The 24,726-nt window shown below is 37.2% G+C and overlaps 1 protein-coding gene across 2 annotated transcripts in view; it reads left to right on the forward strand.

Moving 5' to 3' along the window:
* NOD1 (nucleotide binding oligomerization domain containing 1) overlaps positions 1-21,966 on the forward strand; it is a 99,866-nt gene extending 77,900 nt beyond the window's left edge. Inside the window, exons 14-15 of one of the 2 annotated variants that reach the window (XR_015740342.1) lie at positions 8,645-9,897; positions 14,324-21,966. The gene's annotated coding sequence lies outside the window, so the exon portion shown is untranslated. Of the gene's footprint in view, positions 1-8,644; positions 11,232-14,323 lie in introns of those variants that run through there. The other variant, XM_087917779.1, reaches the window with a different exon arrangement.
* The last annotated feature ends 2,760 nt before the right edge of the window (positions 21,967-24,726 follow it).

Raw genomic sequence — 24,726 nt, forward strand, 5'->3', positions numbered from 1 at the left:
TTTGAATCCCACCACCGCTCAGTTGGTATATCAGTTGGGGTGATGATGATGTCAAAAAAAGTCAAGACCACAGCTGTAACCATGCAAATGCATACTTGTTTTATAATTTGTAAGCTACCCAGAGTCATCTTATAGGAAAGATGAGCATCATAAAAATAAATAAACAAATAAATAAAGGATTGCAGCTGCCATTTTGACTTTTTGGATACCCATGTGAATCCTGCTGCAAACATGGTGACTTCACACAATGTTTAAAAATCTAAGTGGAAGCTGAGATAAATGTATGGGAAAAGCTCCAGTTACATGTGGGTACAAGGCTTGAACTAAGACCAGCTCTGTCTCAATATTGGAAATGAATCAGCCCTTTCTTTCTATGAACGAAAATCAGAAATATTTTCAAAGAGCAAAGGGGCTGCAATTTAGAATGTGATATTCTCTACAAACATAAAAATACTTGTGGGTTCTTCCCTCTGATGCATGTTGTTCAGTCAGAGCTGAAATTTTCCAACATGTTAACAAAGAATTGCTAAGGACTATTTTCATCAGCTTTCCAACATGTGTTGTTGAGTCAGAGGTTAAAAAATAGTGCAAAGCCAACATTCATGAAGAGTGATGTAAGATGATCTAATGATTAATAACAAGTTCATATGTCATACGAAGAGACTCTTGAAATATAGGAGTACGGAACTACAATTCCCACTATGCCTTCTCACTGGCCAAGCTGAGACTGTGGGAAAACTAATTCAGTCATTACTGAGGGCAGCATAGTCTTCTGTGAAAATAAAAAATGGCCTAAGATTATACTGTTTTGAAATTATGAATTTGTAAAGTAGCATATCACAAAGCACATTTAAAAAGCTTTCTTCCTTTCTTTTCATTCATAATGTGGGAATAGATATTTTCCATAATGAAAATTTCATCTAAAAGCACACCCAATTTCCAAGATCTATCAATATCATCCAGCAAGAAGTCATAAAAACGGCAATAAAAAAATAACATTAAAAGAAAATAAAACACTGAAACAGTCCAACGTAAAATGCTAACAGTTGAAATGTGCCCATCATTAAACTAGAATAAAATTGAATGCCTGGGTAATTTTTAAAAAGTGTAGTCTTAACTTGAAACTCCAGAAAAGCACAATTCACTTACTTCTCCAAATTCCAAATGATTTAGGCTGTAATGTCCAAGTGTGACATCTGGAGAGTGCCATGTTGAGGAAGCTGGGGGGAGCCCTGCACGTCTTAGAACACACCAAAAGAGATATTATATTCCCAGATCCAACTATCAACTATCTTGAGTTAGAATTGCCATAAGAGCTACACATATTTTTAACTGTTAGTGAAAGTTGCAGAGTGTGGAAGAGTCACCTAAAAACATCATAGGAGAGAAAGCTTTTAGCCCAAATTCTTCCCTGCTGAGAGTTTTTATAACTATGTTAAATTTACTGGCAAATTAATATAACAATTTCGTTGATTTTCTGCTGAAACATTCATTAAAATGACAATTCTGGAGTCTTCCAAGTTGTAAAATCTGGAATTAATGAAACACATGCCTGTCTTGGGCCTTCTAAAGCAGTGGTCGCCAACCAGTGGGTCAGGGACCACTGGTGGTCATAGGAAATTTTTGGTGTCCGCAGAGAAATGTCACCCCCAAAGCAATTAATCCAGGCTGGGCAGGAACACAATGTGCCGCCCATATGGTGTGTGGGAACACAAGGCTTGCATCGCTTGCATTGTGAACAACATGAGGTAGTGAGGGGAGGGGGGAAAGGCCAGAGGGGGGGAACTTGCCCCATGCACCTCGCTTGGCCACTGGGCTGCTTCTTTCTGATTCTTCTTCTGCTTTTGGCTGCATGTAAGGAAAGCAGCAAAAGTCTTTCTTTCTCTCCCCCAAACTCTGCCAGAAATGAGTCTTTGGGACCCTGAAAGGCATCCTGCTCCAAGAAGCTGCCCCAGCATGACAAGTGTCACAAAGACTCATTTCTGTTGGAGTTTGGGGGAGAGAAAGAAAGACTTCTGCTTCTGCTGATTTCCTTGCACGATCCCAAATAAAGAATGATCGATCGGTATGAGAATGGGGTGGGGAATTTTCCTGCAGACTTTTTGGGGTTTTTTCCCAGGATCTCTGCCCTGGGAAAATGTCAGCATGCCACCATCAGTCAAAATTCATATTAGTAGTCCACAGGATTTAAAATTATGAGTTTGGTGGTCCCTGAGGTCCAAAAGGTTGGTGATCCCTGTTCTAAAGAGCCTTCTGAGAAAAAGCAAGAAGTGACTGAAATATACTCATTGTCCATCATCAGCTGTTTTGGTAGGAGGAACTGACTTCTTTTTCTATATTTGAATGAACATTTAATCACTGCTGTAAAAAGACTTTCAATGTTAATAATGTAAGTGTTTGACATGGAATGTGTAGATAGGTGTGAGGGCTAGCTAGTATAGAAGCAATATATGCTTCTGTAATTTCCCTCTTTTCACATATAATAAATTTCATTTTTAAAGTTGATTACAGAGAATACAGAATTATCTACAAAGCAGTTCAGAACACTGTCTTTACACATTTATAATCCCCAAAATGTACATGAAGCAATTGAACAGAATTCAGTGAAGAATCATTTTCCATGATGCTTGGATATAATAATCACACCAAGGGTCAGATTGCTTCTGAAGTCTAATGGCTGAGACTCTCTCTCTCTCTCTCTCTCTCTCTTCCTCCCTCCCTCTCTTTTTCCATGGAAACAGGATGAGGAAGTTCAGAGGAAATAGAGCAGTGTGTCTGTTTAGACTTTGGAAATCCAGGTGGGAAAACTTGGAGAAAAGAACTCCATCACAACAGGGGTACAAATATATAATGTTTTCTGTGCCAGGAAATAATTAAACAAAATTAGGTTTTGTGAAGTTCCATTCTGCAAGTTGGATACAAGATAAAATATGTGAACTGGAAATAGGATTAAAAATAATAGCCTATTACTTTTTTAAAAAAAATCCCTATTCTCCAGATTTGCTGAAATACTAATCATACTGGTTGAGAGATAATACTAGACAACCCATGCCCCATCATCATAATTTTAGAGATGCCTAAACAGAGAAACAAAATGACAAAGCTGGGAAAAAAATGGTGGGAATAAGGATGATTTCCATATTCCTGGTGGCTTTTCCACTGAATTTCCTTGTGGGAATCTGGGAGAATCAGAAATCTTGTCTTTTGCTTGTTCCTTTGCCTGTACCTGTTCCTATACTTTGCCAGCAGGTAGGTAAGCTCAGGAGGGAGCAAGGGATTACAAGACTGGCTGGGAAACGGTTTCCTTAACTTTTCAGATTCAAATTACTCAAAGTAACAGCCTATTATTATTTGAAATATGCAGATAAGTATTTGCTTTGCAGCCTATGGCAAACAAGCAATACCTTTAAGTAATTGATCCTTTGAAAATTTAAAGGAGAGCTGTTCTTTTTGTTTTCTTTGTCTGCTAAATAACAATCTGAACTACAAGATCATTAGACAAGGATATCACATGTGATCTGTTTTTTTCACCAAATAACTGATATCAGGACATGACAATCAAGCATATTCACAGTGTTAAAAACATTCAGTATGCCCTGGGTCATATTCCTAAAGGATACCAGGAATTTAATTTCTTAGTAGGAAAATAAAAGCAAAACCCAAGCATCTTCTGTCTCTCTTAGGAGATAACGATGAAAGGTTTGGAAGACTGATTACAAAATACATCCGATCAATCATCTATCCAGATAGTGTCTGAGGAAGTGTGGGGTTTTATTTTTTAACCATTTTCCATTCCCCATTTCAAAGTAGACACTAGAATTGCAGGCTAAATCAGAGATTCTAGAGTTCTAGACTTTCATGGTAGCGTGGCACAAGTTCAACAAAGCAGTCAGGAAAGTCCCATGAACAAGTATATTTGCAAATCCAATGTTGAACACAAATAGAATGATCTAAAGTCCAAATAAGTCAGGCAAGCCATAACATATGTACATATGTCCACTATATGCATGAGTTTTTCCCAAATTAATTGTGTTCAGATGAATCAGATATTACTCCAGCTGACTAGTCATCATGGGACTTATAACCCAGAATATTTGGAAAACACTAAGCTGGACATATAAGACAGATATTAAGTAGGTAACTTGAGCAAAAAAGAACTACTTTGGGATATTCTAATTCAATTGTTAGTTAATTGAATTATCAGCAATAGAACCATTAATCAAAGGTTCCTGTTAAATTGTAAAAGAGCTTAATTCTTTGAATCTAGATTAGATTCAAAACATTCAAATGAGCATTCACATGTTCCATATTTAGGAAAGTGAATCAAATTCTAATCAAATACACTGTCTTGATCACATCCCGATCAGGTTTAGAGTATTCGGATTTAATGCCCTAATCAAGCCCCATCATTCTGACAATAAATTCCAATTTTATGAATGAAATGCTAGACCAGGGGTCCTGAAACCATGGCCCACCAAGCAATTAATCCAGTCCGTGCAGGACCACGAGGCTGCACCATCCACATCACCCCTCAACCAGCTGGCTTCTCCCACTGGCCTGCAATCTTCAGCTGAGCATAGGCACAGTAAGCACAATGGCTACCAAGAGCCAGGGAACATGAGGCTGCATCGCCCGCATTGCTCCTTCACCCACCAGCCTGCAATCTTCAGCTGGCTTCTCTCACTAATCTGCAACCTTCGGCTAAGCGCAGTCTTCATGAGCAGCCATGGTGGGCAGAGCGGTGTGAGCCCAGTGGGCTGGAACTGGAAGATAAGGTCAATGGTGGGGGAAGGAAATCTATCACAAACCCGCTGCCCTCGGCCAAAGGTCCGCGTCGGGGGTGGGAATGGCAAGGCTCAGCTGCCTTTCAGGCCTGCCTCTTGACATCCATGGGGCCTCTGGCATCTGCCACCTGCTCGCCCTCCCCTCCATCTTGGGCCCTGCATTCAGCCTGTGACCGAGGGACACTAGGGGACTGGCCTGTGGCCAGTCCGGCAGGCAGATGGGCGAGTGCTGGTGTCGGATGGAGAAGCTGCTCCAGTACGACCAATGGAATATGGGACCGACTGGGCAGCTTGTGGTGGGGGCTGAAAATCTCCACCATACAGAGTGGTACAAGAAGTGGTACAACGTGCAAGTAGCACAGCTGTTGCTGCCTGAAACGAGATAATGGTGCTGTTGCGACAAGGAGGGAGCATCACAGGCAGGCTGAAGCAGCTGTAGTGATGGCCAGAGCCTTAGTGGAAGTGAAATGCCCTGTGCTTGCCTTTGCACAGCAACAGCATTCCACCTTCATTGCGGTATATTTGCACCAGCTTGTTTGCAAAGGCAAGCAATGCCATGTGGGTGGTGCAACCTTGCGCTCACTGGCTGCCATGGCAGGTGAGACCCAGCAGCTACAGAAAGCGAGATGTGGGTGATGATTGAGATGTAGGCTGGGCGGTGGGGAGCAGCAGTGGCTCAGCCCTGACTCACCTTCCTCTCTGCCACCAGCTGCAGGAGAAAGGGAAGAGCGGGTGCAGGGATTGGGTGTTGCGGCCAGCCAGGAAAGCCCAGAGCAGCACCTGAAAGGCAGCTGAGCCTCGCCATGTCCACCCCCTCCAATCGACCCCCTTTGGTCGATTGCAGTGGGCCCAGAGCAGATTTCCTTTCCCCACCATAGGCCTTACCTTCCAGTTCCAGCCCATGGGGCTTGCACCACTCTGCTCATCATGGCTGCCCACAAAGGTAAGGCCTGCAGGGGCTGAAAGGGAGAGTGGGGCGATGTGGGTGGGGCACAGGCCATATTAATTGCTTTGGCAGGATATATCAAGCCCATGGGCCATAATTTGAGGACCCCTGGCTTAGGCCACCATGTTACCATAACCATCCCTTTGTCCATGACTTCTCCATTAACAATCTCCACACCTGTCAATATACCAACTCCAGTTACTGCTCCAGTGAACATTGCACAGCCAGTCACTATGAGCTCACCACTGAATCTCCCAACACGAATGACATTAGCTAACCCTTTAAATATATCCACAAGCCCTCATAGAAAGCATGCCTTTCCTTCCCCAGGCATTGCCAACCTCTCCCCACTGGTAAAAAAAATAAAAACTAGAGCAAAAACTTCATGCAGCTTTAAAAAGAATAGAAAAGGGGGCTGCTGTGTATTGTTTAATACTGCTAAATTGGCCAAATGGATTGATAAATTGGCACATCCGCTCAGTCACATGACAGCCACGCCTACCCAGACACATGACCACCTAGCTACACCCATCCAACCAGTCATTAGGCAAATCAAACTATAGTTCGGCCCCACAATAGTCTGAGGGATCGTGAATTGGCCCACTGTTTAAAAAGTTTGAGGACCCTGTTAACAAAGAGCCTTTGAAAGTAAAAGTAGCCTTTGTACAAATTATGGCTTTTCTGCTGATTAATTGACAACTTAATTGGCATACATTGCACCATGCACAGTACCAGTAAAGACCATAAATTGAACTACATCACAGGAAGGAAGTTATTGCAGCCTTTGATACCACAAGTGAAATCATACATTTGTTCATCAGATTTTTTTTTAAATCCAAATAGAAAAGGTGTAAATATCTAAATAGAAGACATTGTTTTAACAATGTATTTTCTTTCCAGTTTAATTTTGAGGTTTGAATCTTTGGGTGATTGATACAGTAAAAGAAGAGTAATTTCAGCTACATTAACTTTATTAGATAATCTCTGAGACATAGCATCAAGAAAAAAAAACAATTTTTTTCCCCTCAAGTGAACTCTGTGGTGCCAAAAGGAAAATTCTTGGCTATACCTTTTCATCAAAACTGAGAATGCAGGATTACAAATAAATGTTGAGGTTTCATTACTATCTGAAATAGACAAAAGTAGATGAGAGACTAAAGCCTTTCAAAGGTTTTCATAACTACAGATGTTACAGCAACTGGTCTGTAGTCATTCAGTTCTCTGATGGCGGTCTTCTTTGGCACTGGGATGATAGTAGAACATTTGAAGCAAGAAGGAACATAGCACATTTCTAGTGATTTATTGAAGAGTCAGGTGGGGGCCAATACAGATGAAAATTCTGAGCTTCAAGTAAAGTAGCAAGTTGCAATCCAAAAATAACACATTGCATTTTACAACTCGATCTGAACTACTTCGCAATCAACTATAATTTATATATTGAATTCATGCTGGACTTTAGAGAATCCAATGGACACAGCTAGCTTCTTTCTTATTGCAGTCCAGTATATGATGGTAATCTTTCTAATTTTCTAGAAATTCAGATGTCAGTATAACCCAAGCCAAGGAAACACAATCTGAGACACTGAGCAAAGCATGTAATCATGTAAGATCTTTGTACTAATATTTGCATTTTTTCCCATTGGCATGTGATAATGCAAACCTCTACCTTCAACCAAGCATTGATACTGAGCCTAGAAAGGCTTTAAGCAGCAAGGCTTTAGAAACAAAATGAGACACTTTTTAATCCAGTTTGTATTTTATCAATTAGGACAGAAGAGCCAAGATCTTAAATGCATGCTTAATGCATACTGAAATGGTAATTCAGAGGTAGAAGACTCTAAAAGTGGGATACTTAGCTATGATAGTCAACTACTAAAAAGATAACAAAAATATGTTGTCTGGGACAAATCATACTCCATCAGGTTTTATATTAGGTCTTAAATTGCATTAGCTGCTTTCAGAAATCATTAAATGAAGAGTGTTGATCTAATAATCCATCAAGAATGTTTATCATTATTGATGTTTGTATCAAAATGAATTATAGCCAGGGCCCATACTCTTCATGTATTGATATTGATGTATATTTAAAATAAAAATCTAATAAAACATTTTAAAAAAGAATGTTAGTAACACTTTTGCACTAAGAAAAAGAAATATAAGTACCCGTAGAAAGTTAGCACTCACTTTTCTCTTAGAAGAATGAACTATTCTAGGAAATATTAAAAAGGCAGAATATTATATTTCCCTGGATGAGAAAAGGAGAAATGTGTTTTTAAAGACAAAGCAGCTTCCTGCAGCTCCCTGCCCCACCTTCAGCTCCAGGGTGATGGGATTAAGACATGGCTCTCAAGACATGATAGGATTAGCCCTCTACCCAACTCATCACATGGCATCTGGGAAGATTACATCACCAGCAAGATTCAACCAAGCTTGGGTTTCGGGATCACATACAAAGTTACCCCTTCATGGCCCCATGGGAGTCTGACAACCAATCAAGATTCATTTCTTGCCACAGGAACAGGAAGCAAGTTCAAAGTCCAACAGAGGATATAAATCTCTGTCTCTCTCTCAACCATGTGCTCTTTTTGCCCAGGTCTTCAAATACCATGTGGTCCTGCTGTCCATCATTAAACTATCCTTTCAAGCAGTCTCCATATTTCCAGTGTCTTTTTTCCTACTTGGAACTGAACCCAGATGGATATTTCTTCCAACATACCTTTGTACAATGTCCCAATTTATAGTTCTTAAGCAAGCTAGGATTAGAAGCCAACTTTAAATTTAGGTTTAAAATGATTTGTCGAACTGTATAGATGCAATAGATAATTGTTATCCCTTGAATGCTGCTTTAATATTTGCATAATAAGAGACAATCTGCTGCATGCTTCACCCCATTGCTATTTTTTTTGTTTAACAGATAACAGATAATCAGAGTTGGAAGGAACCTTGTAGGTCATCTTGTCCAACCCGCTGCCCAAGCGGGAGACCCTACATCGTTTCTGACAAATGGCAGTCCAATCTCTTCTTGAAAGTCTCAAGTGATGGCACTCCCACAACTTCTGAGGGCAAGCTGTTTCATTGGTTGATTGTTCTCACTGTCAGAAAGTTTCTCCTTATTTCCAGGTTAAATCTCTCCTTGTTCAGTTTCCATCCATTGTTCCTTGTCTGTTTATTAAAGTAAGATTTATGGTTTAATATGATATCCGAATACACCTTTGAGTTCTTGGAATTTTAAATTTGAAAACTATTTTAATTCTAAATCTGAAATATTTTTTAAAAACTAGTAGATGAAATATTATATTATATAATGAGAATTTTTTGGCTCTTAATCCTCCATATGTTTGCTGAAAATCAGCTCCCAACAACCCTCACAATTGGCCATGTTGGTTGAAGCTCTTCAAAATTTCAGTTGTGAAAACCTGCAGCATTCAAAGTTACTTTCCTCAAACCAATTAACCACTGAAGCTGCAGAATGCTTTCAAGAACTGCTGAAACTGCACATTTTTAATATGCAGCCTGTTTTCAATGTTTCCTGAAAGCATTGCATGTCTTCAGTTGTTCACTGGCCCAAGAAAGAATGCTACTCCACCATTTTTAGTGACAGCCTATTTGTAAATATGAATTCTGACAATTCAAAAAAGACAGTTAGATCAGAACTTGTTCTTAATCTGGGGAGAACCTGTATTGCAGAATGAAATGAGGGATCAGCAGTTTATATCAGCAGTTCATGCAGACTTCTTACCTTGATGTTCTTCATTGGCCTACAGCATTCTTCTTTCCAAATAAATTCAATGCTACTAGATATAGATATAATTAGATATAATAAAATTTGATACAGATACTTTAAATACAATATTCTCCAGTACAGAAAGAGCTTGGAAGAATTAATATTGGCAATATAACTGAAGGATGTGATTTCCCCTTTCCAAATTTCTCTTGATGCAATTTCTTCATCAGATATTTGTCCAAAATAACATTAAAATGCAAACTGTTGCCACTGTCAGGTATTTCAGTATTTATTGTTGGCTTATTAAGTATATATCAACTGATCTATCCTTAGGAAAAATACTGGGGTTGGATTTATGTTATAATTGTTATTATTGTTATTATTCTTTTAAGGAACCTAATAATGGAACAGACTGTTACATGTTTATTGGCATCTGCCAAATTGTGAGTTAATTTCATTTTCTATAATGCATCTGATTATATGATTGATGCCTAAATGTGCTTAGAATTACCAAATTAAGACTTTTTTCTTAGTCTTTTGTAAAGATGAAAATGATAAAAACTGAACTGACTGTGAAATGTCTGGTTGAGAGAGTTTTCCAAGAGTCACTGTGTAAAGCCTAAATCAGTGCATGGAGCAATGAAGAAAAGTACAGGAGTGTCAAACTTGATTTCATCAGGTTTGTGTTTGATCTTGGGGGACCGGGGTGAGAATGGCCAGGAAGGGTATGGCCAGCTTGTCACTCGTGTTGGGGTGCCTATGGTGGCCTGAGTGCTATGCCAGAGAAAATGGGTTCTCAAGCTCTGTTTTCAGCCTCCCGCAACCCTCTGCCAGCAAAAACGGAGCTCAGGGCCCATGGCCCTCCCGAGTTCCGTTTTTCACAGGCAGAGGTACTGTGGGCCGGTCCTTCATTATTTCCAGGGCAGCACCATGGGCCAGATCTAAGCACCCCCACAGGCCGGATTCAGCCCCCAGGCTTGAGTTTGACATCCCTGTATTAGTATTAGACTGAGATTCCCCATTCATCCATATTTCTAACATAACAACTTTTCTGTGTCTCATATTTCTATGAAAACCAGATTTTATGTTTATGTCTTAAATACTACAGTGGGAACAGATTATATATGACAAATATGTTGCATGCATTCCTTGGAGTAAAAATATTCTTCATAGTCTCATTATTTGATGATTTGCATTCTTCCTTCTCTAAATGTCCCAATTAGGTGTTATAACATATGTATCAACAGATGTAATATGGATTAAGCACAGTAAGGGACAACTTGCCACAGCCAACTCGCTGTAGCCAACTAACCATGGCCAACTTGTCACAGCCAACCCATCACAGGACAACTTACTGCAGGACAACTTTCTAGAGGACAATTCCACAATTCAATTTATTCAAAATAATTAAAATATTTTTAAAAAATTTTGTCATTCTCATTTCATTTTGTTCCTCCTTTTGTATCCTTTTTTAAAGAATTCTATTCCACTGTTTCTTTAATATAAGTGTAACTCTTGTTCCACAGTGAGTTGACATGTGGCAAATTGGCCATGCTGAGTTGGCTTTGCTGAGTTGTGTAGACAGGGGTGCGATCCGACAGGGTTAACTATCAGTTCGGTGATTTACGATGTGCTTTTCTGCAAGCTGTGTGTGCACCTGTAAATCATCATCAGCTCGCTGCATGAAGAGAAGCAGCCTTTGAAAAAGGACTTTTTTCCTGCGTTTTAAACTGCAGCTGTGCTGAAGTTGAAAAAGCAGAAAATAAAGGTCAAGTAAGAACCTGGGTGGGTGGGTGGGCAAAACCATCAGAGCTCTTCAGGGCTGTGCTCTTCAGAGCTACCGGTTCTACAGAGGTGGACAGAAGTCCAAATTTAGCCATGAAAACCAGCTGGGTAACTTTGGACCAGTTACTCACTCTCAGCCCACTTCAATTCACAGTGTTGTTGTTATGAGGAAATAAGGAGATAGAAGGTGTGTTGGATATGTTCATCACTTTAAGTAGTTTGTAAAAATAATAACGGAGCGATACAATCAAGCAAATACATAAATAAATAGTTGAGACAAGGATTTACCTTGACAGGAAATGTGGTTTCTAAAATTCTGCCTTTGTAGAAAATTGTCAAGGCCTACATACAGTTAACAGTTGCACATTTACTGGGATTGGAGAAGGAACCATTGTTGTGCTTGGGCTTGTATATAAACAGAACAATAGCATCAAGAATAATACCTCTGAAAGCAGGGAAGGTTACAGTATTTGTGAAAGAAGATATTCAAAAAATTCCGTTGGCATATCTTAAACTAGTATCATGTGACTATTTCTTCAGGACTGACAGATACAGATTTTGTTGGAAACAGCTGGACAGCTGACAGGGGATGGTGGTGGATTTGTTGAATGAGGAAGGGGTGTCAAAAGCACCAGAATAACAGTGAGACACAGCAGTTTGACTAAAAAGTTCTCTGATTTGCACAGGGGAAGAAAGAACATACCGAGATACAAGTATCCAACACTGCTTTGTTATTGGAAGAACAAAAGCAACTTTGCTCTGGAGCAGTGTTTCTCAACCTCAACAGCTTTAACATGTGCAGATTTCAACTCCCAGAATCCCTAGGCAGCATATTGAGAGTTGAAGTCTGCACACCCTAAAGCTGTTGAGAATTAAAAAAAACACTGATATAGAGAGGAAGAAATTAGGAAAGACATACTCTGCACCCATGTCTCCCCAAGACATATTCCAAGCCAGCAGTTCTTGCAGCTTGATGGTTTACTCTTTTGAGCAGGCACTGAAATCATGCTTGTTAAGATCACAGTTCAGCAAAGGTTACCATATTTCTCCCTGTGCTGCCTTGGCACAAAATCAAAAGGCAATTCTGGGACCAAACTTCTTAGCTATGTTTAATATCTTGATGCATACCATTTATTATGAAATTGAAGAATTACACACTAGAAATATATCTAATACAGGACTTTATTACTTTTCAATGTGTTCTAAGTCCCCAATAGTAACATACAAAAATTATAGCAAATCTTTGAATGAATGAATTATGTCAAATCTATGTCTATTTAGCAAAAAGGTTCTGTCAAATCCAAAGAAAACTGGAAGATCAAATAGAAGCTCTGTCAGTATATAAGTAATTATGAGCTGGAATAGACATGGTAACAGGTCAGCCAATGGGGACTATTTGGAAACTGAAATAGTCTTTGTTTGTATGGGGCCATAAGAGACAATTTGGAGTCTGGGCGTGGCTGAGACTCCTGAACTGTATACAAGATTTGGTTTGTCCTCTGTAACTCTTCGCCTCTGTATCCCTCGCCTCTGTATCGCTCTATTCTGTAATGACTTGCTTTTGTGAATATTACTTCTGTGTTCCTGATTTTGTATGCTGACTTCTGCTGTATGGTATTGTATATAAAGAAGTTTCTTATATAGATGAATCCTACAGAATTATTTACTTGTGTGCTGGTTGGATGTGAGGCATACTCTGACATTCTCTCAGATTAATTAACACAGAGAGGAAGGTTTAGGATCTTACTGCACTCCTTTAGTACAAAATGAACACTTCACAAGTGTCTTGTAAGAAGTTCGTGTGTAGAATTTAAATGAACACCTGTTGGAAGTGGAAGTGACTTTGAATTCCATTAATTAGTTGGGAATTTAATGTCAGTACAAATCTGACACATATATTACACTAACTTAAGGCCAATGAAGCATAACTATAATTGAAGGCGATTCTAGAGTACACTGCAGTGAAATCTAAATCAACTGCAAAAAAACCCAACAGGTGTTCATTTAAATTCTACACATGAACTTCTGCACTTAACTAGACTGGAATAATTTTCATTCAATTTATTATTATACTGCAAAGTCAAAGAGTGCATCTTGCAATTTATAAAAGTTTTGAAGATTTTCATCAGGCTGCAGTCATAAAGTCAATCATATTATCTCGAAAGTACCAGTACAAGACATCCTTATGATAGTTTCTTACGTAAGATTTCAGTAGGTTACATTATTGGCTGTGTTTTATAAAGTTGCAGTCTAATTAATCCTAAAGTTATCAGGTTGTCTTTTACTGATCTATTTAAAATTGGCAACAGTGCAACTTGTGTCCCAGAATATTATTTAAGGTCATAAGCAAACTATGTTTTAATGCAGGAAAAAGCAATGACATCAGCAAATATTGCAGGTCCAATTGGCAAAAGAAAGCTCAGGACTGTATTGGTTGGAAACATACAGGAGAGGCCTTCATCCTGCAGTGAATAGACAATGGCTAAATAATGATTAAAGATTATATAATATTAAAGACAGATTTCTTCCAAAAGATTTCTTGTTTTATTCTTAATCACAAATGCATTGAATCCTTGCTGATTCTTGGCATGTAGGGACAGAATACTCTTTATCTACGCTAATTTTGCACATTGTGGACAATCCATGCAGTTCACTCTTCTATGCCGGCAGCTGAATAGAAATAAGAATGAAGCATCACACATTTAAAATATGCTGCATTGCTGTTCATTACAGAAACAAAAATCCATAAGAGCAAGAAACAAAATGTATCTTTGAAGTTATTATAAGTCAGTTTTTCATTACTGAGGTCAATTTCATGTGTATGTTTAAATAAAATTCAAAAAGATATAAAGTCATAAAGTATGCTTCAAAAATTATTAACATTTACATATTTTAAACAAATGGAATGTTACTTAAAATGTACAGCCTAGATCAGTAAAATAAAATCATGATTGTATATTTCCAAACCTAGAAGATGTACCTTTAAAAAATTATCAAGTAATTTTTACCAATCATATAGCTCATTTAAAAAATTACAAACATATTTTGCATTCAATGTGACTAATTATATTCTTTTATCAACAGAGTAATGAAAGAAGACTTCTTGCTTATTGTTGTCACCAAATATTATGATGTTTCTCATTAAATTGTTCATCCTCCAACATTCATTTCCCATTTTATGGAAATGATTAATTTGAACTGATTTTCAGTGAGTTCCTTCAATCAACCAAATAGCTCCAGGGAAGGTTAAAAAGTTTACATTCTTCACCAATTTAGTTATTCTTTAATCATGCTCTCACATTTAAAAGTTGATTTGGCAATTTATTTTCTTCAAATGTATATTCTGATATATCTGTATTATTTCTCAAATTATGTGTATTTAAAGCTACTAAGGAGGTGACGTTAGTCTTTTTTAAACCAAAATCACATTGTACTTTACTGTATGTACCTATATAAGGCTAATGTTTCTTATATTTTGAAGAAAATATTGGAAGCTTTTTAGAAGTTTCACAAAGATCATAAAGTTAAAAAATACTGTTTCCTATTATGAACTTTGCCTACAATATATGCTAGCATTTAAGATCTAGATATATCAGGCATACCAAATATACATTATGCTATACTGTTATTTGTTTGATCATGTTCATCCATTAAATATTTGTCTGGTTCTCAAAACATTACCATAATTCTTAAGCCAGGTGTGCAAATCACAATGTTTGAATTCACACAGCATGCAAATCTAAACGAAAGAAAGCATGCTATGATTTAGCAGAATGTAAACCACTTTCTGCTATACCAATATCACATAATGAAGTGGCCAAAAGTTCACATAAGTTAAGGACACATTCCCAAATTCTCTATAACCCAGTGGCTCATTGGCAAGCAATAAATAAACAAGGTCAACATGGAAAAAGGTTATCTGAAAATCACACCTGGAAATCACAGAATATATAATTTCTCCAAAATCACCTTTGCAGTTTGTGTAAACAATCTATTGAGATTGTTACCAGTGTTTAAGAGTGACAGTGTCAAAACATGGAAAAGTATTGAGTTAGGATGCACTTTGTAAACAGAATAATCAGATAACAGATAATCAGAGTTGGAAGGGACCTTGTAGGTCATTTAATCCAACCCCACACCCAAGCGGGAGATCCTACACCGTTTCTGACAAATGGCAGTCCAATCTCTTCTTGAAAGTCTCAAGTGATGGCACTCCCACAACTTCTGAGGGCAAGCTGTTTCATTGGTTGATTGTTCTCACTGTCAGAAAGTTTCTCCTTATTTCCAGGTTAAATCTCTCCTTGTTCAGTTTCCATCCATTGTTCCTTGTCTGTTTATTAAAGTAAGATTTATGGTTTAATATGATATCCGAATACACCTTTGAGTTCTTGGAATTTTAAATTTGAAAACTATTTTAATTCTAAATCTGAAATATTTTTTAAAAACTAGTAGATGAAATATTGTATTATATAATGAGAATTTTTTGGCTGTTAATCCTCCATATGTTTGCTGAAAATCAGCTCCCAACAACCCTCACAATTGGCCATGTTGGTTGAAGCTCTTCAAAATTTCAGTTGTGAAAACCTGCAGCATTCAAAGTTACTTTCCTCAAACCAATTAACCACTGAAGCTGCAGAATGCTTTCAAGAACTGCTGAAACTGCACATTTTTAATATGCAGCCTGTTTTCAATGTTTCCTGAAAGCATTGCATGTCTTCAGTTGTTCACTGGCCCAAGAAAGAATGCTACTCCACCATTTTTAGTGACAGCCTATTTGTAAATATGAATTCTGACAATTTTTGAAGTTGGGAACCACATCTTTTCCAATCCTCTGGTAGTTCCCCAGTGCTCCAGGATTTTTGAAAGATATGTTGCAGTGGTTCTGAGATGACCTCTGCCAGCTCCTTTAAAACTCTGGGATGTAACCCATCAGGCCCCGGTGATTTGTGTTCATCAAGATCAAACAGGTGTTCTCTTACTATTTTTTTGCTTATTTTAACTTTTATTTCTGGTCTGTCTGTAACAGTTATGTTTTTGGTGGGTTGTGCTATAGTTTCTTTTTGTGTGAAGACTGATGCAAAGTATGAGTTAAGCAGTTCTGCTTTCTCTCTGTTGCCTGTTACTTCCTTGCCGTCTTCTCTCTTTAGTGGACTGTTTCCTTGATTTTTTTTCTTGTTATTTATATGTTGTAAGAAACCTTTAAAAATTATCTTTGACTTTTGTTGCAAGTCTTTGTTTGTTTTGAGCCTTTGCTATCCTGACTTCGTCTTTGCAGATTCTGGCTATCTGCTGATAGTCTGCCATAATTGTATGTCCTTCTTTCCATTTTTTGTACTTGTCCTTTTTTTCTTTCAATCTGTCTGCAGCCATGCTGGTTTCTTCTTGGATTTCTTGTTTTTCTTTCTCAGTGGTATTGTGCTGGTCTGGACTTCTATGATCATACTTTTCAGAGTTTCCCAAGATTCTCGAGTTGTTTTTCCTTTTAGGATTTTCATCCATGGAATCTTTCCCAAGTTCTCTCTGAGTTTATTAAAATCAGCTCTTTTACAATCCAAGACTCTGGTGTCATTATGTTCTATTGGTTGTGTTTGTGTTATGTTGTATTCTAGTATGACATGGTCACTCTCACTCAAGGTTCCTGCAGTTTCAACTCCCTCTATCACTTCTTCTTTTGTAAGAATTAAGTCCAGTATGGCTGTCCCTCTAGTTTCACCCTCTACCTTATGGACAACAAAATTGTCAGCTAGGTTGGTTAGGAATTTATTTGATTTCTCACTTGATGCAGAATTAGTTTTCCAATTGATATCAGGATAACTGAAGTCTCCCATTACTATTGTTGTGTGTTTCCTGCATATGTTTGTTAGTTGGTTGGCAAAAAGGATATCTATTTTTTCTGCTTGATTGGGTGGCCTATAATATACACCTATGGCCATGTCATTCTTTTTTTTCTTTTATATTGATTCATATGCATTCTAGGAGGTTTTCCTCTTTGGTTTCATTCTGTAGCAATATAGTGATCCTTTACATACAGTATAACTCCACCTCCTCTTTTATGGGGTCTGTTTTTTTTAATAGTTTGTATCCTTCTACCAGCATATTCCAATCATGGGTTTCATCCCACCAAGTTTCTGTTATTCCAACTATATCATATCTACCTTCATGTATTAGTAGTTCGAGTTCACCCTGTTTGTTACCCAGACTTTGTGCGTTTGTATATAGGCACTTGAGATCTTTATGCCTGACACTGTGTTTACATAACCTGTGTTGTGCCTGCCTGCCCCTACTTTCTTGCCACCTGTTTGATTAATGCACATGGTATGGCACTCACTATTAAATGCTTGGTTTTGTTTGACAGCCAGGTTGGTAATCTTACCTGCACAAACATCTACTTTACATGCACTGGTATCCTTATTAATTTTAGGTTGCTGTGGACAGGAATGTTCAGTATCCAGAACATTCATCCATTAATTCTCCATCCCTGCTGTTCAGTTTAAATGTTTATCAGGAAATCTGTGAATTTAATGCCAAGTAACTCAGTCCCTTTCTTTGATGGATGTAAACCATCTCTTTTGTACAGTTTTTCATTGGACCAGTTGCAGACATCATGACTAATAAAACTAAAGCCTTCCCTTTTACACCACTGCTTTAGCTACACATTAAACTCCACTACATGCTGGCTTTTCCCTTTTTGTTCCTTGTATACTAGTAGAACCTCTGAAAAGATAAGCCTACAGCCCATATTACTAAGTTCATACCCCAAGCTCTGGAAGTCTTTTTGAACAGAAAGTACATCCTTCTGGGACAGATCCTTTGTACCAAGATGTATAATAGCATCAACATCCCAGTCCTTACTGGCATTCTTGATTATCTTAAGAATACACCTCTTGTCTCTGCTGGCAGTAGCACCTGGCAGACACCTGACCTTTTTCAAAACCTCTGTATCCTTTCCTAAATTTACATCCCTTACAATTGCGTCCCCAACCAGAAGGTGGCTTCTCTTTTTGGATGCCTTGCTCTTCTTGTGTGACTGGTGCATAATACCTGATTCACACTTCCTCCTTTCCAAAGTAAGTTGTTCTTCTGGGACCATGATCCCTGGCTTATTTTGAGTTATCATTATCACAACTACCTTGACCTGTCACTTTAGTGTCCCTATTAAGGTCAGCAAGAGCACTGTATCTGTTATGCTGGGACACAGCAAAAGCTTTGTGTTTATGATCCACAGCTCTCACCCTGCCAGATCCCACAGTTGTCCATACCACCCCTTTCCTGTAGGATCTTTGTGTAGTAGTGGGAGCTGGTAGCATGGCAGCTCAATAGATGGCTGGATTGGGTACCTAATTTCTGCTTGGAGAGCACAGATTAGAGATTCTAGATAGGTAATCTGTCCATGTAGAATTTTTTTACAAAGGGGACAGTATCCAAATTTGAAGAGTAGTGCGAAAGACGTAAAGCAAGTATCACACTGAACTAAGCCAGTCATTTTTAAACAAAGTAAGATCACAATCTCAAGCATACTAACCCTAAATGTATTATTGGTATTTTTGGTTTATAGTTGTATGATTTGCGTGCCTAATGGCACGTGGGCCGCTATCTTTCTCCTTTGTATTCACCCTCTGCCTCCTCACAAGCAGCCAGCAGCTCCTCCCACCAACCTCTTGGAATTTGAAATGCAATGGAAGCAATTCAAACTGCCTTTCTCCTTTGTACTCATCCTCTGCCTCCTCACAAGCAGCCAGCAGCTCCTCCCACCAACCACTTGGAATTTGAAATGTAAATTAACAATTGATTGGCATTTTTATATAAATTAATGTATGAAATCAATTAAAATGTTCTTAATTTCTGCCTTGTTAATACCTCAATTGCATTTATGATAATGAAGACAATTGAAGGCAATCCACGGTATTCTACAATTAAATAAACAGTTCACAACTAAATAGAACTATTTTTCAAGGGCATTCTAGAGTTTCAAAAATAAGCAAATCTAACTCGCTGACCAATTAATGTCTCATTAAGTTTCCACTGATCAATATTTTAGTTGATAAAGTAATTCAAATTCTATCACCTCAACTTTTCAGATTTAAAATAATCATGCTGAAGCAATGTAAAACCTATGATAGCTTTTTTTAAAAACTGGGGTGATAACTTCTGCAAACAATTATTGCACAGTATTAATGTTACTTCAGGGAATAACCTCTGTTGTGCATTTTGTTTTGTCAATTTTTCAAATATACATACCAGGACTAAATAAATACTGTTGTTTTGCTTTTGTTCATAATAACCTTTTCCAACTTTATGGCTCCAAGTGTGCTGGAACAATTATCATTGTTTGGAATAGTGATTGAGGATCAGTGTTGCTCTCCAGATGTGCTAGAAATATACCAAGTTGAAGAAGTAGTTTAACTTTCAACACAAAGGCATTAACTAGCCTACATTTAAGATTTCGATCTCCTGCTATGTATTCCATATCATAATGCAAGAAAAAAAAGCAGGATACCTCATGTATATATCTCAACCAGAGAACAATGACTGAAAATAACAACCCATTTTTGGAACGATGTTGTTGGTGCTGCCCTCTTATGGTTTTGCTTCTAACACCTATATAGTATACCCCTCAGTGCACTGTCTATGACGATTCTCAATCATCCAGGTCATGGTTGTCCCAAAGATGCTTTTTCCAAAAGCAATTGTACTTTTTTTCCCTTTTGAAAAAGTTTCACTTCTGAAGAGGCTTCATGGATGAGAAGTGAAATGTTTTCAAAGGAAAAAAACTAAGAAAGTCCAATTGTCTTTTGGAAAAAGCATTGCTGCAGGAAAAAAAGCTGGTATTTGTTTTCTGGTCCTCAAGTCCAGTAATATATGTGCGTACATGTTTCGTTTTAATGAATAGATGGTTAGTGTGTGAAGAAGGGATAACAAAAGGAAAAAGGAAACAATAAACATAATATCTACCATTTGGAATTTGGCATCAACTCAGCCAGATGTGGCTTCTGACAACTTTCTCGTGCAAGTTTGATCGCAGAGAAGTTTATCACTACAGTTATCATAGTTCACCCAGTGAACTGTGCTTTAAAGTAAGCCTGATCTTCTAACTTACGTGGTTTTACCCTAAGCCTGTAATCTCAAATTCATTTTATTAGTGAATTAATTTAAAATAATGCCTTCTGAATTTTAAGTTTAGTGAGCAGAGCAGTATATCTAAAATAAACCCTTAACTTTTACATTTCTTTGTAGGATTTGTTTAAAAACCCAGAATATCTGAGGAAGACTACCCCTACCAGACTTTAGAAAGTAGTGAAGACAATAACTTGGTCCTTAACACCAATAAGACCAAGGATCTTATAGTGGACTACAAAAGGAATACATCAGACATCCAGCCCTTGCTTATCAATGGAGATCAAGTGGAGCAAGTGGCCAGTTTTAAGTTTCTGGGTGTTATCATAAAAGAGGACCTGACCTGGGCGCTCACATTGCAGCACTGTCAAAAGTGCCCAGCAAAAATTATACTACCTGAGGCTTCTCAGGAAACAACAACTGAATGAAAAACTGCTGCTGATCTTCTACCACTGCACCATAGAGAGTATTGTAACTTACTGCACCTGTGTATTGTTTGCCAATTACACAGTGGCAGATAGGATAGCACTCCAGAGGGTTAACATCATTGCCCAGAGGATCATTCATTGCTTGCCTTCTCCCTTCTTTGGAGGAGCTTTATAGCTCCCACTGTCTTAAGAAAATTCAAAACGTTCTTAACAATCAACCTCATCCTGGGAACCCTTTTTTTTTTAACTATTACCATCTGGCAGACAGTACAGGATAATAAAAACAAGGATAAATAGGCTGAAAAACAGCTTCTATCCCAGAGCGTAACTTTATTGAATTCTACTGTATAGTGCAATATTAATGCAATGTCAGGGGTTTTCAATTAAATTGTATAGAATGTGAAGGATGTGTGTTTGTGTTTTATTTTGATAGTTATAATGTACACTGAAGGCGGCCTTTAATTTTATTGTACAAGGTGCAATGACAATAAACTAGTGGCAGTTCAAATAACAGGGGAAGAAACTCTTCCCTTATAAGGCATTGGTTTGGGGACCAGGCTCAACTTGAGAGTTACACAAAGAAAAAATGGTGACATGGACATTTGCATCTTGATCCCATTTTGGGATTTTAAAAAAATTCTTCGCATATTGAAGAGATTAAGACCTTTGGTCTTGTAAGATTCTACTGTATTCAACAGGTACGTTTCCCTTTCCTTAAAAGAACATATAAATTTGATTTTGAAGGTTTTAAAAATAATATGTTGTTTATGCACCAAAAGTGTACTTAATATATGGATATGGAAAATTAGTAATGCATTAAGGGGCCAAAGGTATTTGGAATTATAGTTTTAAATTATTTAGAAGATCCTTCTCATGAGAAAAGGGGGTTTGTTATCAGAGGCTTTTTTTTTTAATAAGGAGAGCTTGGAGGCTGGACACTAAGGAAAATGGAGCAGAAATTTTTGATGGAGCATTTGAATTTTGTTTTCCTCATCTAAGAGATGAGCTATGGGAGCAGAGAAATTATGTTTTATTTAATAGTGGTGATATTTTTTTAAAAAATTACCTGCTGGGTTGAAAGGGGAAGTTACTTCCTTTTTCCTCTTTCCTTTTTTCCCCTTTCTGGTTTTCACCCCCCTTCCTTTCCTCTTCCTCTTCTTCCTTTTTTGGTACTTCTTTGTATTTTTGTAGTTTGTATCAACTTCTATCTTTTACATTAATAATGTAAAATATTAATTAATAAATTTTTAAATAAAATTTGAAACAAATAAAATGAAGGGATCAGATAATTAGAAAAAATATTTATTTGAAAAAGTTATCTTTGATTCTGATTCTCAAAAGCATTTTGTATCCCAAAGTTTGTTTTATTTCCAGTTACAGTCCTTTGTACTTGGCTCTGACTGATCTCAGTATTTTGCACCTGGTTCTTAAAAGTTGATCTAGTTAAAAAACAAAACAAATTAACTCCCATAATTGCAACGTTCTTTCATTTCCACGCTACACAGCCAATACTATGTTTCAATTAAAGTTGTCTTACATGTTCTGAATAAAAGAAAAACCTTTCATATTAGGGTTTGTTTGTTTTTTTGTACAAATTGAAATAAACTATTTAGAGAAAAACCAGTGAATAGAAAGAGTCCAGTCCTTGTGACTTGTCCCTCATGACTTTTTTCCTTAAATGCCTCCTTCCTGGATTTTTTTTTTTTGGGGGGGGCACATTGCAAGCAAATATGGTTTGGGAATTTCATGTTTGCTGAACACCAACTTCTGACCATTATGTAATATTGAACCTGAGAAGGAAAATACAATATTTGTTTTCTTTCTGAAGAACAGTGGTGGGATTCAAAAAAATTTATTACTGGTTCTGTGGCTTACTGGGCATGGCATGGCTTGGTGGGTGTGGCAGGGGAGGGATACTATAAAATCTCCATTCCCACCCCACTCCTGGGAGAAGGTTACTGCAAAATCCCATTCCTCCCCACCCCACTTTCCAGCTCCTTTCTCCTGTGCAGGACAACAAAAGAAGACCCAAGAGGGATTTAGGAGGCAGAGAATAGATCAAGGTGGGGCCAGTCAGAAGTGGTATTTGCCAGTTCTCCGAACTACTCAAAATTTCCGCTACCGGTTCTCCAGATCTAATCAGGACCTGCTAAATACCACCTCTGCTGAAGAAGGTAAAGATTGCTGGCTATAGCATTTAATACATATGTACACTGCAAAAGACATGATTCATTAATTTAATATTTGGACTAACATTTTAACAGTTGTGAATGTACAACAATGTACCAAATATTTCCATATGCATATGAATTATGCACAATGTAATAGCAGTAGTTAATAACAATAATAGTCAGCAGAAATTCGTTTGCAGAATGATCTTAGGGGAACAGAATACATAAATATAATGAAATAATCTGATACACATCTTATTTTTCTTATTTTAAATTTCATGTTTCCATCACCTTCATTAAATACTTTTTCATGTTATCACAAACTTTACAAGGTACTTTAACTGCTTCCAAAAACACCCTTAAATATATTAATAACTCATAATTTTATTTTATGAGCTTCTTCTCTACCCTATCAGAGAAATCCCATTTTTACAATTGTGTAGCTAAGTATTATAGATTCAAGAATACAGACAATGTTGTTAATCCTAAACCCAGAAAACATGAGGCATGTTTTTTATCAGACAAGAAGCACATATGACTGGGTGTAAGAATACAGCTACTATATCAATTGACATTGATGCAAATTACTATAATCTGCTATGACCAGCCATTGAGATAGTAATCTCTAATACAAAAGTTAAAAAAGGCCAGATATTATCCAATTAAACATTCATCTTGCCTATCTTTGTGATTACTGACCTTTAAGGAAAGATGGCTTCGTAATGATAGCATAAGAAAATAACTACCTGAAAAATTAAAAATATAATACCCGTTAAATTAGCTCAACTGGCACCATTCTGAAAGATGTTATTTGCCATGTCCCTAGTAGTTTTCTTTTAATTGCATAGCTGCTAGATTATGCATTTTCAAAATTGCTGCACTGATATTTATAAGCAGAAAAATGAATTTTATTATGCAGAAATGAGAAGAGATTATGGATTTCAATAACTCTAATTGGATCAAGAATATTAATTCAGAATTAGCCTTGGTTGCATTTGTTCTTTGGGGTGAACTGTGACACAGCTTTACTTACAAAATTTTCAAAGATTAAAAGAAATAACATTGCATTCTTTTCCATAAAAATGTGAACAGCATATTAGGTGAAGGATCTCTGTATCTCATAGTTTTCTCCTTTCTGTGAGAAAAAAGAATAGGTGATTCCAACTTTAAAATGGCATCTTCCTTGTATAATGTTCAGACTGATGTAGAGCATACAGCTTCTGTTCAAGGAATTATGTCAGAACATTCTGTTTCTGTAGACTGATTTGAAAAAAACCCTGAAAATTAACTTTGGCTTGTAAAAATAAAATAACTACATAGTTTTGTGGGAGATAATTTTTCTAGGATGTGCAGCATTTTCAAAATCCCTATGTTGTCTTTACATGAGCATTTGGTACACTGAGGATCCTGCTTTGCATCATGTCCCATGCTTGTTCCATCTTCTTCTTTCCCACTCCAAAACGAACATAAGTTCACTTTCAGATTAAATTCTAATGGTGGAACTTCACATCTATTACTTCTGATGAGCAGTGTAAGAGACTACAAAAGATTTACAAACATTCAATTATATTTCTTGAGAGTAAAATACATTTTCTAAATCACAACAGTATCAATCAGTGGATCTGATATTCAGGTATTTAACATAATTGTAATTGATTAATTCTCTTAAATTTTTAATATTAATAGTTATGAGAAATAATTACTTTCACTTCAGCATAGGGCTAATATCTTTGAATGCAGCTTCTTTATTTGTATACAGTCTATTCCCAAAGGC

The sequence above is a fragment of the Pseudonaja textilis genome, chromosome Z (genome assembly GCF_049901715.1).
Source record: "Pseudonaja textilis isolate UNSWEBS1 chromosome Z, rPseTex1.2, whole genome shotgun sequence".
NCBI classification, from domain to species: domain Eukaryota; kingdom Metazoa; phylum Chordata; class Lepidosauria; order Squamata; family Elapidae; genus Pseudonaja; species Pseudonaja textilis.